Below are 23,432 nucleotides of genomic sequence, written 5' to 3'. Positions count from 1 at the left end.
ATGCTACCAGAAAACTACTAGAGCTCATCAATGAATTTGGTAAAGCTGCAGGATACAAAATTAATACACAGAAATCTGTTGTATTTCTATACACTAACAACAAAAGATCAGAAAGGGAAATTAAAGAAACAATCCCATTTACCATTGCATCAAAAAGAACAAAACACCTAGGAATAAACCTACCTGAGGAGATAAAAGACCTATACTCCAAAAACTATTACAATTCAGATGAAAGAAATCAAAGATGACACAGATAGAAAAATATACCTTGTTCTTGGATTGGAAGAATCAATATTGTCTAAATCACTATACTACCCAAAGTAATCTACAGATTCAATGCAATCCCTATCAAATTACCAATGGCATTTTTCATAGAACTAGAACAAAAATTTTTTAATTCCTATGGAGACACACAAGACCCCGAAGAGCCAAAGTAATCTTGAGAAAGAAAAACAGAGCTGGAGGAATCAGGCTTGCTGACTGCAAACTATACTACAAAGCTACAGTTCTCAAAACAGTATGGTCCTGGCACAGAAACAGAAATATAGATCAATGGAACAGACAGAAAGCCCAGAAATAAACCCACGCACCTATGGTCAATTAATATACAACAAAGTAGGCAAGTCTATACAATGGAGAAAAGACAGTTTTTTCAATAAATGGTGCTGGGAAAACTGGACAGCTACATGTACAAAAATGAAATTAGAACATTCTTTAACACCATACCCAAAAATAAACTCAAAATGGATTAAAGACCTAAGTGTTAGACCCGATACTCTAAAACCCTTCGAGGAAAACGTAGGCAGAACACTCTTTGACATAAATCACAGCAATATCTTTGTTTTGATCCATCTACTGGAGTAATAGAAATAAAAACGAAAATAAACAAATGGGACCTAATTAAACTCAAAAGCTTTTGCACAGCAAAGGAAATCATAAACAAAATGAAAAGACAACACACAGAATGGGAGAAAATATTTACAAACAATGCTACCAACAGGGGATTAATCTCCAAAATTTACAAACAGCTCATCGGGCCCAATATCAAAAAAAGAAACCATGCCATCAAAAAATGGGCAGGAGACCTAAATAGACATTTCTCCAAAGAAGACATACAGATGGCCAAGAGGCACATGAAATGCTGCTCAACATCACTAATTATTAGAGAAATGCAAATCAAAACTACAATGAGATGTCACTTCACACCAGTCAGAATGGCCATCATCGTAAAGTCTAGAAACAACAAATGCTGGAGAGGGTGTGGAGAAAGGGAACCCCTCCTACACTGTTGGTGGGAATGTAATTGGTACAGCCACTATGAAGAACAGTATGGAGGCTCCTTAAGAAACTAAAAATAGAGCTACCATATGATACAGCAATCCTACTCCTGGGCATATATCCAGAGAAAAATACGGTTTGAAAGGTTACATGCACCCCAGTGTTCATTGCAGCACTGTTTACAATAGCCAAGACATGGAAGCAACCTAAATGTCCATTGACAGATGAATGGATAAAGAAGAAGTGGTACATATATACAATGTATTATTACTCTGCCATTACGAAGAAGGAAATAAGGCCGTTTGCAGCAACGTGGATGCACCTGGAGACTATCATGTTAAGTGAGAAAGACAAATAGTATATGATATCGCTTATATGCAGAATCTAAATAAAAATGACACAAGTGAACTTATTACAAAACTGAAACAGACTCACAGACTTAGTGAAAGAACTTATGGTTACTGGGGTAGGGAGGGTGTGGAGGGAGGGACAGACTGGGAGTTTGGGATTGACATGTACACACTGCTATATTTAAAATAGATAACCAACAAGGACCTACTGTATAGTACAGGAAACCCTGCTCAATACTCTGTAATAACCTAAATGGGAGAATTTGAAAAAGAATAGATACCCGTATATGTATAACAATCACTTTGCTGTACACAAACTAACACAACATTGTTAATCAACTATACTCCAATAGAAAATAAAAATTTTTTCAAAAAGTAAAAAGAAACAGGTGAAATTAATTTACTTAACCTAATATATCCAAAATATTATGTCAACATATAATTAGTATTAAGAAGTTACGAAATTTTACACATTCTTTTACAAATACTAAACCTTTGGAATCTGGTGTGTATTTTATACCAACTTTACACCTCAATTTGGATTCTAAATTGTCATCAGAAATATTTGATCTGTATTTAAATTTAATAAAATTTACTTTCAGAAAGTAGGTTCACATGTTGTTAGTTGTTCCAAGTATACTGAAGCAGATGTTAATTTTTAAGCTTAATAAAATTAAATAAAACTAAAATTCAGTGTCTCAGTCGCATTTGCTATATTTCAAGTGTTCAACAGCTGCATGTGACAAAGGGCTACCATAGTGGACAGAGCAGTTCTTGGCCTTGCAGCTCCAAGCAGTCTGCGCCCCCTCTTGCCTCTGGCCCTTTTCAACTGCAATCTCTCCACCTGGAAGAGTGAGTGTCCTCTTTGCTCCATCACCACCCCTCTTCATTTGGCTCATTTGCTGTCTGTCTCTCCTCTGTGTTCCACAAACACCCTGTTCTATTACAGTACGTTGTCACACTGTTATTATGGATTGGCCACAAAGTTCATTCGGGTTTTTCCTTAACATCTTAAGGAAAAGCCCAAACGAACTTTGTGACCAACCCAATATAATTGTCTGATTCAATGTCTATTTAGCGTAGTGACTTACACATGAGACTTACTATGTATAATTGTTAAATAAATGTATAAGCCCATGACATTTCTGCCTACTGAAATTTCAGTCATCCTTTCATTTCTAGTTCAAATCACTTCTCCCTAGGAACTCTAGGCAGACCAGCCCACAGTAAACAGTCTCTCCTTTGTACTCCCAAACTACTTGAAGTCCATATTACTCAAAGACCATTTATTAGAATGATTTTACTTATGTACAAATTCTACTCCCCCAACTAGATAACGAACACTGGAAGAGCAGGAATTCTGGAAAAGAAAATTACCTACATATTAGGTGTTCACAAAATTATTAAATGTATTGCCTGGTTTGAATCTTGTGTCTGGTAATTGCATTTTCCTGGATAATCCAATGACACTTTTTTTTCTTGTTTTAACTATGATGTTAAAGCCTGCTTTCTTTCAGGGACTTCCCTGGTGGTCCAGTGGCTAAGACTCTGCGCTCCCAATGCAGGGGGCCTGGGTTCAACCTCTGGTCAGGTAATTAGATCCCACATGCTGCAACTAAGAGTTTGCATGCTGCAACTAAAAGATCTCACATGCCGCAACGAAGATCGTAGATCCTGAGAGCCACAACTAAGACCCGACGCAGCCAAATAAATTAATTAAAAAAATAAACCCTCCTTTCTTTCCACCTTTTGACTGGATTTTAAAAGCAATATTTCATAAAGAAAAACTACTTTCTGAATGACTCCATCTATCTTCATGTATATGTAGTAAATCATTCATCAAAATATCTTTTGTCTCACAAACTTCTTCATTTATCTGGAATTGGTCAGATCTGATTCATTGTCTCGTCTATCAGCACAGGGTATGTGTCCATCTCTCTGAAGATAAAAGTAATCAATCATTCATCAAAATGTTGTTATATACCAACCTTGTTCATTTCATTTATCAGTGATGAGCTAGATCCTAAATAATCAATTAAGAACAAAGCTTATTTCTCCCTTTTGCAAAAAGGTATCCTTCAGTCGTCAGGCTAAAGGGGAAAAGAGCAAACCAAACTATAAAACTGCTGCCAAATCTGCTCTATGTGATTTACTGCAAGCATTAAAAATCTCTTCTCTGTTTCTCTACCAGATTGGAAAAGAGAAGAACGACGAGTGGGTTCAGTTATCATAAATAAATCAGAGCTTCTCAGCTTCTCACATGTTTTATCAACATAGTCCTAATTAAGAACCCCTGAGGCAAAGCGGGACCTGCCTGTGGGTAGATATGAGTCTGGAGACCCACTCCCTGTAATTGTTCCATTCATGATAACGATCATGGTGTTCTGGCATGACAGAAGCAAAAAGTCTACATTTTCCAGGAGAATGAATGAATGTACGTATCTTATTTTGGTGCCTCAATTAGTATTAATAGAGCCCTTTCCCCCATTCTCTCCTATTTTCCCGACTAATGCCCCCTTGTTATCTTAGCAGAGGTGGGGATTAATCAGGGTATAATATAGTTGAAAAACACCTAGGGTGGAGGGAATTAGGAATTCTGGGTATTGAATTTTGAGTTGGCAAAAAAATTATATAACATTCTGTTGCCTTGACAATTATTTACATCTTTCAGGGGTTGTTCATCTTGTCATGTACTTTGTCTTCCCAAGGACATTATAGGTTTCTATAAATTGTGGAGTGATTTAGGTGCCACTCCCAAAAGCCTGGCACATGCCTTACACTTAATGAGCAACCAATTAATTTATTGGTTTTACCTCAATCAGTAGTTTAAACTGAACAGACTTGGAAATTGAACAACTAATCATATCAATAAGATCCTGAAAAAAATAGTTTTTGAAAAAGAACACTGAAACGCATAAGTATTTCAGAATTCAGCATATAACTGAAAAAAAGATATGCTTGATTTCATAGGTATTTTGTTGTAGAGCACATTTCTTCACAATTAAAAAAAAAAAGCATCTGAATGCTTTCATTTAAGGGGAAATGAACAGGAAATTGCCAGTGTTTTCAAACCATGCCCTCAGTTTCACAGATGATCCAAAATTTAAAAGTCTACACATCAGAAAGCGATGATGCACTCGTTAACTACTCTTTTTGGCCTCACTTTAGTTTACAAATTCCCTCCCTGTAATAATCAAGATTACAAAGCCAAAGTAGTAAGTAATAGGAAAGTCAATTCCGAATATATGCAAAAATACAAAAAACAGTAATTAACTTTATCCATCACCCATCTTCAAGAATTATCTCATAGCCAATTTGTTTCTTCTATACTCCTACCCACTATTCTCCTCCCATGTTCTTTTGAAGCATTTCACATATATAATTTCCATCCCTGAATATTTCACTGTTACTTCTAAAGGATAAGTATTTTGAAGACAGCCACAACACTGCTAGTACACATAAAAATGAATAAAAATTCCTTAATGTCAACTATGCACAGAATACTCAAAAGTTCAAATGTTTCATAAATGCCATTTTTTTACACATTGTTTATTTGAATCAGGAGGCAGTTAAAGTCCACACATTGCAATCCGTTGATATGTAGTTTATGTTTCTTTTAAATCTCTGTGTTTACTCTCCCTCTCTTGCTGGTCCTTTCACTCTTCCTTTCTCCCCTCTTCCAATCTTTCATATGCACTCTTTCTTCTTACAGTTTATTTGAAGAAACCCAGTTGTTTGCCCTTGAGAGATTTATATAATCCAGATTTTTGTAACTGCATCCCCATAGCATAATTTAATATAATCCTTGATCCTCTGTACTTCCTCTAAATTGCTAAGTTGAATCTAGACAGTTTTTTTTTCAAAGCTACTTCAGAGGAGGTGGCGTGCTCTTCCATCAAGGGCCACATAATGTCTCATCTGTCTTGGATTTAGCACCCTCAGCTTTTAATGCCTCTATCCATCAATTTAATATGAGTTTCTAAAAAATTGATATTCTAATTCAAAGTTACCTCCATTTAAATACATGAAAAGTCAGATGACAGCCTCCTTATTTTAAGACTGAAAACATCTTAGTTTACACAGACAGAGCATTTCATAAAATTTAACAGTCATTCATGCCAAACAAGCTTAGTAAACAAGAAATCAAAATTCCTTAGAATTTAAGAATGGGTCAGATATACACTATAAAATACACATTGGATAAATGATTAAGAACAAAGCCATAGGAAAAGAAAACAAGAAAAAAATGACTCTACCTTAACATACAAGGCAGATTTAATTTAAAAAATACTAAATAGTACTGAAGGAAATTTGAAATATAATCAATAAAATTAGAAACTCAAAAGAGAGTTATATAGAGTTGGAGAGATAATTCATGAGCTGGATTATGAACTAAAAGGGAAACCCAGGATGTACGGAGAAAGATATGGAAAATATGACAGCATGAAACATAAAGTGTAGCAGAAATTCTAACAAAGATCTTATTAAAGAGAATGCATTTTCCAGAAAGAGGAAATAAAGAGAGTGGGTGGTGTGACTCTGATCTCCAGCTTTACAGCATGAGGAACTCTGTGGATTCACTCACCAGTGAAACTAGTGAAAATTATTTTAAAACAACCAGTTAAAATCTCTGGACATGACTGAAGGACATATACAGCAAATATAGAAACACACATTCAAGAAAATTTTCTACAATTTAAGAATATTGAGAGTCTCTGGTATTTGAACTGAGATCTGCTTCCTCCTTCCTCCCTCCTAACTCAGCAAGAGGGAAACTTTACTCCAGACTGGGTACAGCCAAGAACGCAGGGATCCAGCTCCCAGTTTGAGGGATACAATCCCAGGACAGGCAGTATGTTAGTATTTCTTTTCCTACCCCCACCTATCTGTTACTGAGGCTAAGTTATGGGCAAGTGTAGGTGAGAGGTGGTTCTCTCTTCTTCTGCCCAGCCCCCAAGAAGGCTGTACCCTGGGTGTGGTGCTGATGAGAATATTGAGCCCCAGTCATCATTCTCCTGGTTTGTAAAGCAGTGATTCTGTGCTGCAAGTGTCAAACAAAAAGATCTGAAGGTATCGTCCCCTCCCCACCACCACTGAGCACTCAGCTCCTAAACTGGGAGTGTCACTGACAGAGAAGCTTGCCATTGTCCCCTCTTCCAGCTCCATAGCCATAACTCAGAGATTTTGCCTTGAGGGAGAGCAGGTCATAAACCAGGGAGCTATTCTCTTCCAAAAGGAACTGACTTCATTTGCAACAGAGTGTGGAGAAGTTCAAGCCTACTGGTGCTCTCAAATTTAGTAGAGGTTGTGGTAAGGGCAATTGGGGTATTGGTAGAATCACTGGACATAAAAGCTAAACTGTAAACTCGCTAGTTTGTGTGAGAGAATCTGGAAAGGACATAGCTGGGCAGAGACTGCCTGAAGTCAGAAAAAAATCTCAACAGACTTCCAGAACTATCCCTTCAAAGGATTCTGAATTTCACTGGTTCAGCTGGTGAGCAATTTATGCACCAGGGCATTGTTGAAAGTAATTAAACAATCACCTAGCAATTAGTAGAGTTCAACATCTGGCTAAGGTCAGGGACAGAGTCAGCCAAAGAGAACCAAAAAAAAAAACCACTGTTAACCCAGGGTGACTGTAGACATAACCCAAGAATATGCTCCCTGAGGAGCAATATCAGAACTTACCAGTGCAAGAGAGAAATAGACTCTACTAAAATAGTACAGCCAGATACTTGACCAATAAGCTAGCAAATAACAATAACAAGCTCCAAAGGGAGGCACCAGTACCCAAAGTTGCTACAATGTATTATCTAAAATATCTAATTTCCAACAAAAATTAGTCATACAAGGAAACAGGAGCGTATAACCCACACACTGGGGAAAAAAATCAGGCAACAGAAACTGCCTGTGAGAGCAACTAGATATCAAATTTAACAAAATCTTCAAAGCAGCCATTATAAATATGTTCAAAGAACTAAAGGAAACCATGATTAAAGAGCAAAAAAGGCATTATGAAATGTGGCAACAAGTAGAGACCATCAATAAACAGGAATTATAATAAAGAACAGAATGGCAATTCTAGAGTTGAAAATTACAATAACTGAAGTGAAAAATTCACTAAAAGGGCCAATAGTAGATTTGAATTAGCAGAAGTAATAATAAGCAAATCTAAAGAAAGAGCAATAAAGATTATGCAACCTGAAGAATAGAGAGAAAGAATGAAGAAAAAATGAACAAAACTTCAAAGAAATGTGGGACACTATTAAGTGCTGCAATATTTGAAGAAATAATGGCTGACAACTTCTCAAATCTGTTGAAAAACAATACTCTACACATCCAGGAAGCTCAACAAACTCCAGGTAGGAAAACACAAAGAGATCCACAAACTGAAACATCATAGTAAAAATAGTGAAAACCAAAGATAAGGAGAAAATCTTTACAGAAGAAAAAAAATGGCATCACTGCAAGGGAATCCCGATAGGATTAAAATCTGACTTCTCAGCAGAAACAATGGAGGCCAGAAGGCAGTGGAATAATATATTCAGAGTGTTCAAAGAAACTATTAACTAAGAATGCTGTATGCAGCAAATCTATCTTTAAAAAATAAAAGCAAATTAAAGATACTCCCAGATAAATAAAAACAGAGAACCTGTTACTAGCAGCAGACCCTCCTTACAAGAAATTTTAAAGGAAATTAATCAAACTGAAAGTAAGTGACCCCAAATAGTCATAATTCAATTATGAAAAAGCAAAGAGCACCAGTAAAGGTAATTATGAAATTATAAAAATAGCATAAATGCATATTTTACTCCTTTCTTCTCCTACTCAATTTAAAAAGCAATTGTATAAAACATTATGTATATAATATATTCTTGGGCCTATAACATATAAAATTGTAATATATTTGCTGATAACAGCACAAAGGAAGTACATAGTAGCAAAGCTGTATTGGGCTAAATAAGGAAATAACTCCAGATGGTAACTTGAATCTGCAATAAATGAAAAGAACCAGAAATGATAAATAAAAAGGTTAATATAACAAAAATTATAAATATATACTTGCTCTTTCTCCTCTCAGCTAAGCTAGTCTAAAAGACAAAATTCTATAAAGTAATAATTATAACGATGTATTATTGGGTTTGTAACATTTATAGGTGTAACATGTATAGCAATATTAACAGAAAACATAGGAAAGGGAATAGAGCTATGTAAGAGTAATTTTTCTAAATCTCACTGGAATTGAGTTAATATAAAGGTGAAGTGGATTCTGATAAGTTAAGATGTATATTATAAGCCCTAGAGCAACCATTAAGAAAGTTACTTTAAAAACATACAGTGCAAAAACAATGGGTTTTGAAATTAAAATGCTAGATTAGATAATATTAATTCAATGTAAAAGAAAGCAGTAAAGGAGGAACAGAGGAACAAAAAAGACATAACACACATAGAAAACACAAAGTAAAATGGCAAATATAAATCCAAGTACAGGCATACCTAGAAGGTATTGCAGGTTTGGTTCTAGACCACCATAATAAAACAAACATCACAACACAGCAAGTCACAAGGATTTTGTGGTTTCCCATTGTATATAAAAGTTATATTTACACTATAATGTACTCTATTAAGTGTGCAATAGCATTATGTCTGAAAAAACAATGTACAACCTTAATTTTAAAATAATTTATTGCACACAATATTGTAAGTCAACTATACTCCAGTAAATTTTTAAAAACTAAATAGGGACTTCCCTGGTGGCACAGTGGATAAGACTCCGTGCTCCCAATGCAAGGGGCCCGGGTTCGATCCCTGATCAGGGAACTAGATCCCACATGCATGCTGCAACTAACAGTTCACATGCCACCAACTAAGGAGCTGCAGAGTTGCAACTAAGGAGCTGGTGAGTTGCAACTAAGGAGCTGGCGAGCTGCAACTAAGGAGCCTGCCTGCCACAACTAAGACCCCACACAACCAAATAAGTAAATACATAAATAAATAATAAAGTGAATATGTGTGTTTTCTTAATAAATAAATAAAAATAAAAACACTTTGTTGCTAAAAGATGCTAACCATCATCTGAGCCTTCAGCAAGTTGTAGTAACATCAAAGGTTACTCACCATAGCTCACCATAAGAAATATAATAATAATGAAAAAGTTTGAAATATTACAAAAATAACCAAAATGTAACACAGAGACATGAAGTGAGCAAATGCTGTTGGAAAAATGGCGCCAAGAGATTTGCTCAATGCCACAAACCTTCCTTTGTAAAACAACACAATATCTGCAAAGTGCAATAAAGTGAAGCACAATAAACCCAATTATGCCTATATCAATAATCACATTAAATGCAACTACATTAAACAGTTCAAAGGCAGACATTGTGAGACTGGATTAAAAACAAGATCAAAGTATATGCTATCTACAGAAGAGACATTTTAGATTCAAAATACAAACAGATTCTAAGTTAAGGGATGGAAAAAGATATATTATACAAACAGTAACCACAAGAAACCTGGAGTGGCTATACTAATGTCAGAAAAAATACACATAAAAAAAATGTTGCTAGGGCTTCCCTGGTGGCGCAGTGGTTGAGAGTCTGCCTGCTGAGGCAGGCGACATGGGTTCGTGCCCCGGTCTGGGAGGATCCCACGTGCCGTGAAGCGGCTGGGCCCGTGAGCCGTGGCCGTTGGGCCTGCGCGTCCGGAGCCTGTGCTCCGCAACGGGAGAGGCCACAACAGTGAGAGGCCCGCGTACCGCAAAAAAAAAAAAAAAATGTTGCTAGACGTAGAGTGACATTTTATAATGATTAAAGAGTCAACCCATGAGGAAGACATAACAATTATAAGCAAATGTGCGCCTGATAGAACATAAAAACATATGAAGCAAAACTGAAAATGAAGGGAGAAATAGATAAGTCAATAATAAGAGTTTGGGACTTCCCTGGTGGTCCAGGGGTTAAAAATCCACCTCCCAATGCAGGGGACGTGGGTTTGATCCCTGGTGGGGGAAATAAGATCCAAAATGCTGTGGGGCAACTAAACCAGTGCACCACAACTACTGACCACATGGGCCACAACTAGAGAGCCCGTGTGCCGCAACTACAGAGCCCACGCGCTGCAACGAGGATCCCACACACTACAGTGGAGGATCCCACATGCCACAACAAAGATCTGCATACAACAACTAAGACCTGATGCAGCCAAAATTAAAAAAAAATAAATATTTTTTAAAAAGCAATAATAGTTTAAGATTTCAACACTACACTTTCAATAAAAGATAGAACAATGAGCTAGAAGATCAACAAGGAAATAGAAGATTTGGACACTATAAACCAACCATTTATAGAATATTCATACAACACTCCACAAAACAGGAACAGAATATACATTCTTTCCAAGTATACATGGGACATTCTCTAGGACAGACCATAGACCATAAAACAAACCTCAATGAATTTAAAGTGCAGAAGACAGAAATAATAAAAAGATTGTCTTAATGAAGAAGACAGGATAGAAATAATTAAAAGATTAAAAGGATAGACATGATACTAAAATATGCTTTCCAAATCTAGAAATCAATAGCAATAAAAACTGGAAAATTCAGAAATGTATGGGAATTAAACAATATACTCCTAAATAATCAATGCATCAAAGAAGAGATCAAAAAGGAACTCTAAAAGTACTCCAAAATGAATAAAAATGAAGACACATACCAAAACTTAAGGGATGCAGCAAAAGCAGTGCTCACAAAGACATTTATAGCTGTAAATACTTATTTTGTGAAAAAAATAACATTTCAAACCAATAACCTAACCTTCTATTTTAAGATACTGGAAAAAGAAAAGCGAAATAAACCTAAAGCAAGAAGAAAAGAATAGCAGCTTAGAGTGGAAATTAATGAAATAGAGGATAGAAAATTAATAAAGAAAATCACTTAAACAGAAAGCTGATTCTCTAAAAAAAATTGACAAAACTTTAGCTTCATTAATCAAAAGAGGTGAGTCTCAAATTACTAGAATTAGAAATGAAATGAAAGAAGGGACACTCCTAATGATCTTACAGAAATAATAAGGACTGTAAAACAAATACTAAAAACAACTGTATGCTAACAAATTTGATAACCTAGCTAAAACAGGCAAAGTACTAGAAACATACAAACTACTAAAATGAACTCAAAAAGAAAAAGACAATCTGAATAGACCTATAACAAATGAAGATATTAAATTACAAATCAAAACACTACCCAAAATGATCATTTCAACAGATGCAGAAGAAGCTTTGAAAATATTCAATAACATTTTATGATAAAATTCTCAACAAATTAGGAATAGACAGAAAATACCTTAACATAATAAAGACCATACACAAAAAGCCCACAATTAACATCATACTGAACAGTGAAAACCAGACAGCTTTCCCTGAAACTAAAAGATCAGGAACAAGCCAAGATACCCATTCTTCTTACTTCTATACAACATTGTACTATGAGTCCTAGCCACAGCAATTACACAGAGAGAGAGAGAGAGAGAGAGAGAGAGAGAGAGAGAGAAAGGGAGGGCATCCAAACTGGACAGCAAGAGGTAAAATTATTTCTGTTTGCAGATGAGACAATGTGATATGTAGAAAACCTTAGACTAAAAAATACACACACACACACACACACACACACACACACACGACCAAAAAGAAAAAAAATCTGCTAGAATAAATTAATTCAGAAAAGTTGGAGATTGCTTCAAGATGGTGGAGTAGAAGGATGAGCGGTCACTCCCTCTCGCACGAGGACTGGAATCACAACTAACTGCTGAACAGCCATCGACAGGAAGCCACTGGAAGTCACCAAAAAAGATACCCCACATCCAAGGACAAAGGAGAAACCGCAATGAAATGGTAGGAGGGGCAAAAACATAATAAAATCAAATCCCATAATTGCTGAGTTGGTGACTCACAAACTGGAGAACACTTATACCACAGAAGTCCACCCACTGGAGTGAAGGTTCTGAGCCCCACGTCAGGCTTCCCAACCTGGGGGTCCGGCAATGGGAGGAGGAATTCCCAGAGAATCAGACTTTGAAGGCAAGTGGGATTTGATTGCAGGACTTCAACAGGACTGGGGGAAACGGAGACTCCACTCTTGGAGAGCACACACAAAGTAGTATGCACATCAGGACCCAAGGGAAGGAGCAGTGACCCCACAGGAGACTGAACCAGACCTACCTGCTAGAGTTGGAAGGTCTCCTGCAGGGACGAGGGATGGCTGTGGCTCAACGTGGGGACAAGGAACTTGGCAGCAGACGTTCTGGGAAGTACTCCTTGGCATGACCCCCTTCCCAGAGTCTGACATTAGCATCACCAAAGAGCAGGGTAGGCTCCAGTGCTGGGTTGCCTCAGGCCAAACAACCAACAGGGAGAGAACCCAGCCCCACCCATCAGCAGACAAGCGGATTAAAGTTTTACTGAGCTCTGCCCAACACAGCAACAGCCAGCTCTACCCACCACCTGTTCCTCCCATCAGGAAGTTTACACAAGCCTCTTAGACAGCCTATTCCACCAGAGGGTAGACAGCAGAAGCAAGAAGAACTACAATCCTGCAGGCTGTGGAACGAAAACCACATTCACAGAAACACAGACAAAATGAAAAGGCAGAGGACTAGGTACCAGATGAAGGAACAAGATAAAACCCCAGAAAAACAATTAAATGAAGTGAAGGTAGGCAACCTTCCAGAAAAAAAATTAAGAATAATGATAGTGAAGATGATCCAGGACCTCGGAAAAAGAATGGAGGCAAAGATCAAGAAGATGCAAGAAATGTTTAATAAAGACCTAGAAGAATTAAAGAACAAACAGATATGAACAATACAATAACTGAAATGAAAAATACACTAGAAGGAATCAATAGCAGAATAACTGAGGCAGAAGAACCGATAAGTGACCTGGAAGACAGAATGGTGGAATTCACTACCGTGGAACAGAATAAAGAGAAAAGAATGAAAAGAAATGAAGAAGCCTAAGAGACCTCTGGGACAACATTAAATGAACCAATATTCACATTATTGGGGACCCAGAAGGAGAAGATAGAGGAAAAGGACCCAAGAAAATATTAGAAGAGATTATAGTCAAAAACTTTCCTAACATGGGAAAGAAAATAGCCACCCAAGTCCAGGAAGCGCAGAGAGTCCCATACAGGATAAAACCAAGGAGAAACATGCTGAGACACATAGTAATCAAATTGACAAAAATTAAACACAAAGAAAAAAATTAAAAGCAACAAAGGAAAAATGACAAATAATGTACAAGGGAACTCCCATAAGGTTAACAGCTGATTTCTCAGCAGAAACTCTACAAGCCAGAAGGGAGTGTCACTATATATTTAAAGTGATGAAAGGGAAGAAACTACAACCAAGATTATTCTACCCAGCAAGGATCGCATTCCGATTCAACAGGGAAATCAAAAGCTTTACAGGCAAGCAAAAGCTAAGAGAATTCAGCACCACCAAACCAGCTCTACAATAAATGCTAAAGGAAATTCTCTAAGGGGGAAACATAAGAGAAGAAAAGGACCTACAAAAACAAACCCAAAATAATCAAGAAAATGGTAATAGGAACATACATATCTATAATCACCTTAAATGTGAATGGATTAAATGCTCCAAATGAAAGACACAGACTGGCTGAATGGATACATGAACAAGACCCATCTGTATGCTGTCTACAAGAGACCCACTTCAGACCTAGGGACACATACAGACTGAAAGTGAGGGGATGGAAAAAGAGATTCCATGCAAATGGAAATCAAAAGAAAGCTGAAGTAGCAGTACTCATATCAGATAAAATAGACTTTAAAATAAAGACTATTACAAGAGACAAAGAAGGACACTACATAATGATAAAGGGATCAATCCAAGAAGATATAACAATTATAAATATATATGCACCCAACATAGGAGCACCTCAATACATAAGGCAATTGCTAACAACTATAAAAGAGGAAATTGACAGTAACACAATAAGAGTGGGGGACTTTAACACCCCACTTACACCAATGGACAGATCATCCAAACAGAAAATTAATAAGGAAAAACAAGCTTTAAATGACACAGTAGACCAGATAGATTTAATTGATATTTATAGGACATTCCATCCGAAAACAGCAAATTAGAGTTTCTTCTCAAGTGCCCACAGAATATTCTCTAGGACAGATCACATCCTGGATCACAAATCACACCTCACTAAATTTAAGAAAATCGAAATCATATCAAGTATCTTTTCTGACCACAATGCTATGAGATTAGAAATCAATTACAGGGAGAAAAATGTAAAAAACAAAAACACATGGAGGCTAAAAAATACATTACTATATAACCAAGACATCACTGAAGAAATCAAAGTGGAAATCAAAAAATACCTAGAGACAAATGATAATGAAAACACAATGATCCAAAACCTATGGGATGCAGCAAAAACAGTTCTAACAGGGAAGTTTATAGCAATACAATCCTAGCACAAAAAAACAAGAAAAATCTCAAATAAACAATCTAACCTTACACCTAAAGGAACTACAGAAATAAGAACAAACAAAACCCAAAGTTAGCAGAAGGAAAGAAAACATAAAGATCAGAGTAGAAGTAAATGAAATAGAAACAAAGGAAACAATAGCAAAGATCAATAAAACTAAAAGCTGGTTCTTTAAGAACATAAACAAAATAGATAAAACTATAGCCAGACTCATCAAGAAAAAGAGGGAGAGGACTCAAATCCATAAAATTAGAAATGAAAAAGGAGAAGTTACAACAGACACCACAGAAATATAAAGCATCATAAGAGACTACTACAGGCAACTCTATGCCAATAAAATGGACAACCTGGAAGAAATGGACAAATTCTTAGAAAGGTATAACCTTCCAAGACTGAACCAGAAAGAAACAGAAAATATGAACAGACCAATCACAAGTGCTGAAATTGAAACTGTGATTAAAAATCTTCCAACAAACAAAAGTCCAGGACCAGATGGCTTCACAGGTGAATTCTATCATTTAGAGATGAGCTAACACCCATCCTTCTCATACTCTTCCAAAAAATTGCAGAGGAAGGAACACTCCCAAACTCATTTTATGAGGCCACCATCACCCTGATACCAAAACCAGTCAAGGATACTACAAAAAAGGAAAATTACAGACCAATATCACTAAAGAATATAGATGCAAAAGTCCTCAACAAAATACTAGCAAACAGACTCCAACAACACATTAAAAGGATCAAACACCATGATCAAGTGGGATTTATCCCAGGGATGCAAGGATTCTTCAACATATACAAATAAATCAATGTGATACACCATATTAACAAACTGATGAATAAAAACCATATGATCATCTCAACAACTGCAGAAAAAGCTTTTGACAGGGGATTTGAGAAGATGGCACAAGAGTAAGATGCGAAGATCACCTTCCTCCCCATAGATACATCAGAAATACATCTATACGTGGAACTGCTACTATAGAACACCCACTGAATGTTGGCAGAAGACCTCAGACCTCCCAAAATGCAGGAAACTCCCGACGTACGTGGGTAGGGCAAAAGAAAAAAGAAAAAACAGAGACAAAAGAATAGGGATGGGACCCACACCAATGGGAGGGAGCTGTGAAGGAGGAAAGGTTTCCACACACTAGAAGTCCCTTTGCGGGCAGAGACTGCGGGTGGCAGAGGGGGTAAGCTTCGGGGCCACAGAGGAGAGCACAGCAACAGGGGTGCGGAGGGCAAAGCGGAGAGATTCCCGCACAGAGAATCGGTGCCGACCAGCACTCACCAGCCCGAGAGGCTTATCTGCTCACCCGCCGGGACGGGTGGGGGCTGGGAGCTGAGGATCGGGCTTCCATGGGATGGAGGGAGAGAGCTGGGGTTGGCGGCGTGAACACAGCCTAAAGGGGTTAGTGCGCCACAGCTAGCCGGGAGGGAGTCCAGGAAAAGTCTGGAGCTGCCACAGAGACAAGAGACTTTTTCTTGCCTCCTTGTTTCCTGGTGCTCGAGGAGAGGGGATTAAGAGTGCTGCTTAAAGGATCTCCAGAGACGGGCGCAAGCCGCGGCTATCAGCACAGACCCCAGAGACGGGCATGAGACGCTAAGGCTGCTGCTGCTGCCACCAAGAAGCCTGTATGCGAGCACAGGTTACTTTCCACACCTGCCCTCCCTGGAGCCTGTGCAGCCTGCCACTGCCAGGGTCCCGTGATCCATGGACAACTTCCCCGGGAGAACGCACAGCGCGCCTCAGGCTGGTACACCGTCACGCCACCCTCTGTCGCGGCAGGCTCACCCTGCATCCGAACCCCTCCCTCCCACTGGGCCTGAGTGAGACAGAGCCGCTAAATCAGCTGCTCCTTTAACCCTGTCCTGTCTGAGCAAAGAAGAGACGCCCTCAGGCGACCTACACGCAGAGGCGGGGCCAAATCCAAAGCTGAACCCTGGGAGCTGTGAGAACAAAGAAGAGAAAGGGAAATTTCTCCCAGCAGCCTCAGAAGCAGCGGATTAAAGCTCCACAATCAACTTGATCTGTGGAAGAAGATCCTGCATCTGTGGAATACCTGAATAGACAAGGAATCATCCCAAATTGAGGAGGTGGACTTTGGGAGCAAGATGGATTATTTTTTCCCCTTTTCCTCTTTTTGTGAGTGTGTATGTGTATGCTTCTGTGTGAGATACTGTCTGTATAGCTTTGCATTCACCATTTGTCCTAGGGTTCTCTCCGTCCATTTTCTTTTTACTTTTTAAATTTTTTTCCTTAATAATTTTTAATAACTTTATTTTATTTTATCTTACTTTATCCTCTTTCTTTCTTTCTTTCTTTCTATGTTTTCTCCCTTTTATTCTGAGCCATGTGGAGGACAGGCTCTTGGTGCTCCAGCCAGGCATCAGGGCTGTACCACTGAGGTGGGAGAGCCAACTTCAGGACACTGGTCCACAAGGGACCTCCCAGCTCCACGTAGTATCAAATGGTGAAACTCTCCTAGAGATCTCCATCTCAACACCAAGACCCAGGTTCACTCAACGACCAGCAAGCTACAGTGCTGGACACCCTATGCCAAACAACCAGCAAGACAGGAACACAGCCCCATCCATTGGCAGAGAGGCTGCCTAAAATCATAAGTCCACAGACACCCCAAAACACACCACCAGACACGGACCTGCCCACCATAAAGACAAGATCCGGCCTCATCCACCAGAACACAGGCACTAGTCCCCTCCACCAGGAAACCTACACAACCCACTGAACAAACCACAGCCACTGGGGACAGACACTAAAAACAATGGGAACTATGAACCTGCAGCCTGTGAAAAGGAGACCCCAAACACAGTAACATAAGCAAAATAAAAAGATAGAAAAACACACAGCAGATGAAGAAGCAAGGTAAAAACCCACCACACCTAACAAATGAAGAGGAAATAAGCAGTCTACCTTGAAAAGAATTCAGAATAATCATAGTAAAGATGATCCAAAATCTTGGAAACAGAATAGAGAAAATGCAAGAAACATATAACAAGGACTTAGAAGAACTAAAGAGGAAACAAGCAATGATAAACAACACAATAAATGAAATTAAACGTACTCTAGAAGGAATCAATAGCAGAATAGGAAACAAGCAATGATAAACAACACAATAAATGAAATTAAACGTACTCTAGAAGGAATCAATAGCAGAATAACTGAGGCAGAAGAATGGATAAGTGATCTGGAAGATAAAATAGTGGAAATAACTACTGCAGAGCAGAATAAAGAAAAAAGAATGAAAAGAACTGAGGACAGTCTCAGAGATCTGGGACAACATTAAACGCACCAACATTCGAAATATAGGGGTCCCAGAAGAAGAAGAGAAAAAGAAAGGGACTGAGAAAATATTTGAAGAGATTATAGTTGAAAACTTCCCTAATATGGGAAAGGAAATAGATAATCAAGTCCAGGAAGCACAGAGAGTCCCATACAGGATAAATCCAAGGAGAAACATGCCAAGACACATATTAATTAAACTATCAAAAATTAAGTACAAAGAAAACATATTAAAAGCTGCAAGGAAAAAACAACAAATAATACACAAGGGAATCCCCATACGGTTAACAGCTGATCTTTCAGCAGAAACTCTGCAAGCCAGAAGAGAGTGGCAGGACATATTTAAAGTGATGAAGGAGAAAAACCTACAAACAAGATTACTCTACCCAGCAAGGATCTCATTCAGATTTGATGGAGAAATTAAAACCTTTACAGACATGCAAAAGCTGAGAGAGTTCAGCACCACCAAACCAGCTTTACAACAAACGCTAAAGGAACTTCTCTAGGCACGAAACACAAGAGAAGGAAAAAACCTACAATAACAAACCCAAAACAATTAAGAAAATGGGAATAGGAACATACATATCGATAATTACCTTAAATGTAAATGGATTAAATGCTCCCACCAAAAGACACAGACTGGCTGAATGGATACAAAAACAAGACCCATATATATGCTGTCTACAAGAGGCCGACGTTAGACCTAGGGACACATACAGACTGAAAGTGAGGGGCTGGAAAAAAGATATACCATGCAAATGGAAATCAGAAGAAAGCTGGAGTAGCAATTCTCATATCAGACAAAATAGACTTTAAAATAAAGACTATTAAAAGAGACAAAGAAGGACACTACATAATGATCAATGGATTGATCCAAAAAGAAGATATAACATTTGTAAATATTTATGCACCCAACATAGGAGCACCTCAATACATAAGGCAAATACTAACAGCCATAAAAAGGGAAATCGACAGTAACACAATCATAGTAGGGGACTTTAACACCCCACTTTCAACAATGGACAGATCATCCAAAATGAAAATAAATAAGGAAACTCAAGCTTTAAATGATACATTAAACAAGATGGACTTCATTGATATTTATAGGACATTCCATCCAAAAACAACACAATACACATTTTTCTCAAGTGCTCATAGAACATTCTCCAGGATAGATCATATCTTGGGTCACAAATCTAGCCTTGGTAAATTTAAGAAAATTGAAATCGTATCAAGTATCTTTTCTGACCAGCTATGAGACTAGATATCAATTACAGGAAAAGATCTGTAAAAAATACAAACACATGGAGGCTAAACAATACACTACTTAATAACGAAGCGATCACTGAAGAAATCAAAAAATACCTAGAAGCAAATGACAATGGAGACACGACGACCCAAAAGCAGCAAAAGCAGTTCCAAGAGTGAAGTTTATAGCAATACAATCCTACCTTAAGAAACAGGAAACATCTCAAATAAACAACCTAACCTTGCACTGAAAGCAATTAGAGAAAGAAGAAAAAAAAAAAAACACAAAGTTAGGAGAAGGAAAGACATCATAAAGATCAGATCAGAAATAAGAAAAAGAAATGAAGGAAACTATAGCAAAGATCAATAAAACTAAAAGCTGGTTCTTTGAGAAGATAAAAAAAATTGATAAACCATTAGCCAGACTCATCAAGAAAAAGTGGGAGAGGACTCAAATCAATAGAATTAGAAATGAAAAAGGAGAAGTAACACCTGACACTGCAGAAATACAAAGGATCATGAGAGATTACTACAAGCAACTCTATGCTAATAAAATGTACAACCTGGAAGAAATGGACAAATTCTTAGAAATGCACAACCTGCCAAGACTGAACCAGGAATAAATGGAAAACATGAACAGACCAATCACAAGCACTGAAATTGAAACTGTGATTAAAAATCTTCCAACAGGGGCTTCCCTTGTGGCCCAGTGGTTGAGAATCCACCTGCTGATGCAGGGGACACGGGTTCGTGCCCCGGTCCGGGAGGATCCCACATGCCATGGAGCAGCTGGGCCTGTGAGCCATGGCCGCTGAGCTTGCACGTCCAGAGCCTGTGCTCTGCAATGGGAGAGGCCACAACAGTGAGAGGCCCGCATACCGCAAAAAAAAAAAATCTTCCAACAAACAAAAGCCCAGGACCAGATGGCTTCACAGGTGAATTCTATCAAACATTTACAGAAGAGCTAACATCTATGCTTCTCAAACTCTTCCAGAATACAGCAGAAGGAGGAACACTCCCAAACTCATTCTACGAGGCCACCATCACCCTGATACGAAAACCAGACAAAGATGTCACAAAGAAAGAAAACTACAGGCCAATATCACTGATGAACATAGATGCAAAAATCCTCAACAAAACACTTGCAAACAGAATACAACAGCAGATTAAAAGGATCATACACCATGATCAAGTGGGGTTTATGCCAGGAATGCAAGGATTCTTCAATATATGCAAATCAATGTGATACACCATATTAACAAATTGAAGGAGGAAAACCATATGATCATCTCAATAGATGCAGAGAAAGCTTTCGACAAAATTCAACACCTATTTATGATAAAAAACCCTGCAGAAAGTAGGCATACAGGGAATTTTCCTCAACATAATAAAGGCCATATATTACAAACCCACAGCCAACATCGTCCTCAATGGTGAAAAACTGAAACCATTTCCACTAAGATCAGGAACAAGACAAGGCTGCCCACTCTCACCATTCTTATTCAACATAGTTATGGAAGTTTCAGCCACAGCAATCAGAGAAGAAAAAGAAATAAAAGGAATCCAAATCAGAAAAGAAGAAGTAAAGCTGTCACTGTTTGCAGATGACATGATACTATAAACAGAGAATCCTAAAGATGCTACCAGAAAACTCCTAGGGCTAATCAATGAATTTGGTAAAGTAGCAGGATACAAAAATAATGTGCAGAAATCTCTGGCATTCTTATACACTTAACGATGAAAAATCTGAAAGTGAAATTAAGAAAACACTCCCATTTACCACTGCAACAAAAAGAATAAAATATCTAAGAATAAACCTACCTAAGGAGACAAAAGACCTGTATGCAGAAAATTATAAGACACTGATGAAAGAAATAAAAGATGATACAAATAGATGGAGACATACACCCTGTTCTTGGATTGGAAGAATCAACATTGTGAAAATGACTCTACTACCCAAAGCAATCTACAGATTCAATGCAATCCCTATCAAAGTACCACTGGTATTTTTCACAGAACTGGAACAAAAAATTACACAATTTGTATGGAAACACAAAAGACCCCGAAAAGCCAAAGAAATCTTGAGAACAAAAAATGGAGCTGGAGGAATCAGGCTCCCTGACTTCAGACTATATTACACAGCTACAGTAATCAAGACAGTATGGTACTGGCACAAAAACAGAAATATAGATCAATGGAACAGGATAGAAAGCCCAGAGATAAACCCACGCACATATGGTCACCTTATTTTTGATAAAGGAGGCAAGAATATACAGTGGAGAAAAGACAGCCTCTTCAATAAGTGGTGCTGGGAAAACTGGACAGGTACATGTGAAAGTATGAAAGTAGAGCACTCCCTAACACCATACACAAAAATAAACTCAAAATGGATTAAAGACCTAAATGTAAGGCCAGACACCATCAAACTCTTAGAGGAAAACAAAGGCAGCACACTCTATGACATACATCACAGCATATCCTTTTTGACCCACCTCTTAGAAAAATGGAAATAAAAACAAAAATAAACAAATGGGACCTAATGTAACTTAAGAGGTTTTGCACAGCAAAGGAAACCATAAACAAGACCAAAAGACAACCCTCAGAATGGGAGAAAATATTTGCAAATGAAGCAACTGAGAAAAGATTCATCTCCAAGATTTACAAGCAGCTCATGCAGCTCAATAATAAAAAACAAACAACCCAATCCAAAAATGGGTAGAAGACCTAAATAGACATTTCTCCAAAGAAGATATACAGATTGCCAACAAACACATGAAAGAATGCTCAACATTATTAATCATTAGAGAATGCAAATCAAAACTACAGTGAAATATCATCTCACACCAGTCAGAATGGCCATCATCAAAATATCTAGAAACAATAAATACTGGATAGGGTGTGGAGAAAAGGGAACACTCTTGCACTGTTGGTGGGAATGTAAATTGATACAGCCACTATGGAGAACAGTATGGAGGCGCCTTAAAATACTACAAATAGAACTACCATACAACCCAGCAACCCCACTTCTGGGAAAATACCCTCAGAAAACCATAATTCAAAAAGAGTCATGTACCAATATGTTCATTGCAGCCCTATTTACAATAGCCAGTACATGGAAGCAACCTAAGTGTCCATCAACAGATGAATGGATAAAGAAGATGTGGCACATATATACAATGGAATATTACTCAGCCATAAAAAGAAACGAAATTGAGTTATTTGAAGTGAGGTGGATGGACCTAGAGTCTGTCATACAGAGTGAAGTTAGTCAAAAAGAGGAAAAGAAATACTGTATGCTAACACATATATATGGAATCTAAGAAAAAAAAAAAAGGTCATGAAGAACCTAGGGGTAAGATGGGAATAAAGACACAGACCTACTGGAGCATGGACTTGAGGATATGGGGAGGGGGAAAGGTAAGCTGTGACAAAGTGAGAGAGTGGCATGGACATATATACAATACCTAATGTAAACTAAATAGCTAGTGGGAAGCAGCCCCATAGCACAGGGAGATCAGCTCGGTGCTTTGTGACCACCTAGCGGGGTGGGATAGGGAGGATGGGAGGGAGGAAGATGCAAGAGGGAAGAGATATGGGAACATATATATATATGTATAACTGATTCACTTTGTTATAAAGCAGAAACTAACACACCATTGTAAAGCAATTATATTCCAATAAATATGTTAAAAAAAAAAAGCTTTTGACATAATTCAACACCCATTTAGGATAAAAAC

Source organism: Delphinapterus leucas, chromosome 6, assembly GCF_059928025.1.
Source record: "Delphinapterus leucas isolate spDelLeu-1000000601 "Yukka" chromosome 6, BTC_Dleu_Yukka2, whole genome shotgun sequence".
Classification (NCBI taxonomy): Eukaryota; Metazoa; Chordata; class Mammalia; order Artiodactyla; family Monodontidae; genus Delphinapterus; species Delphinapterus leucas.
Note: the sequence above shows the minus strand (reverse complement) of the source record.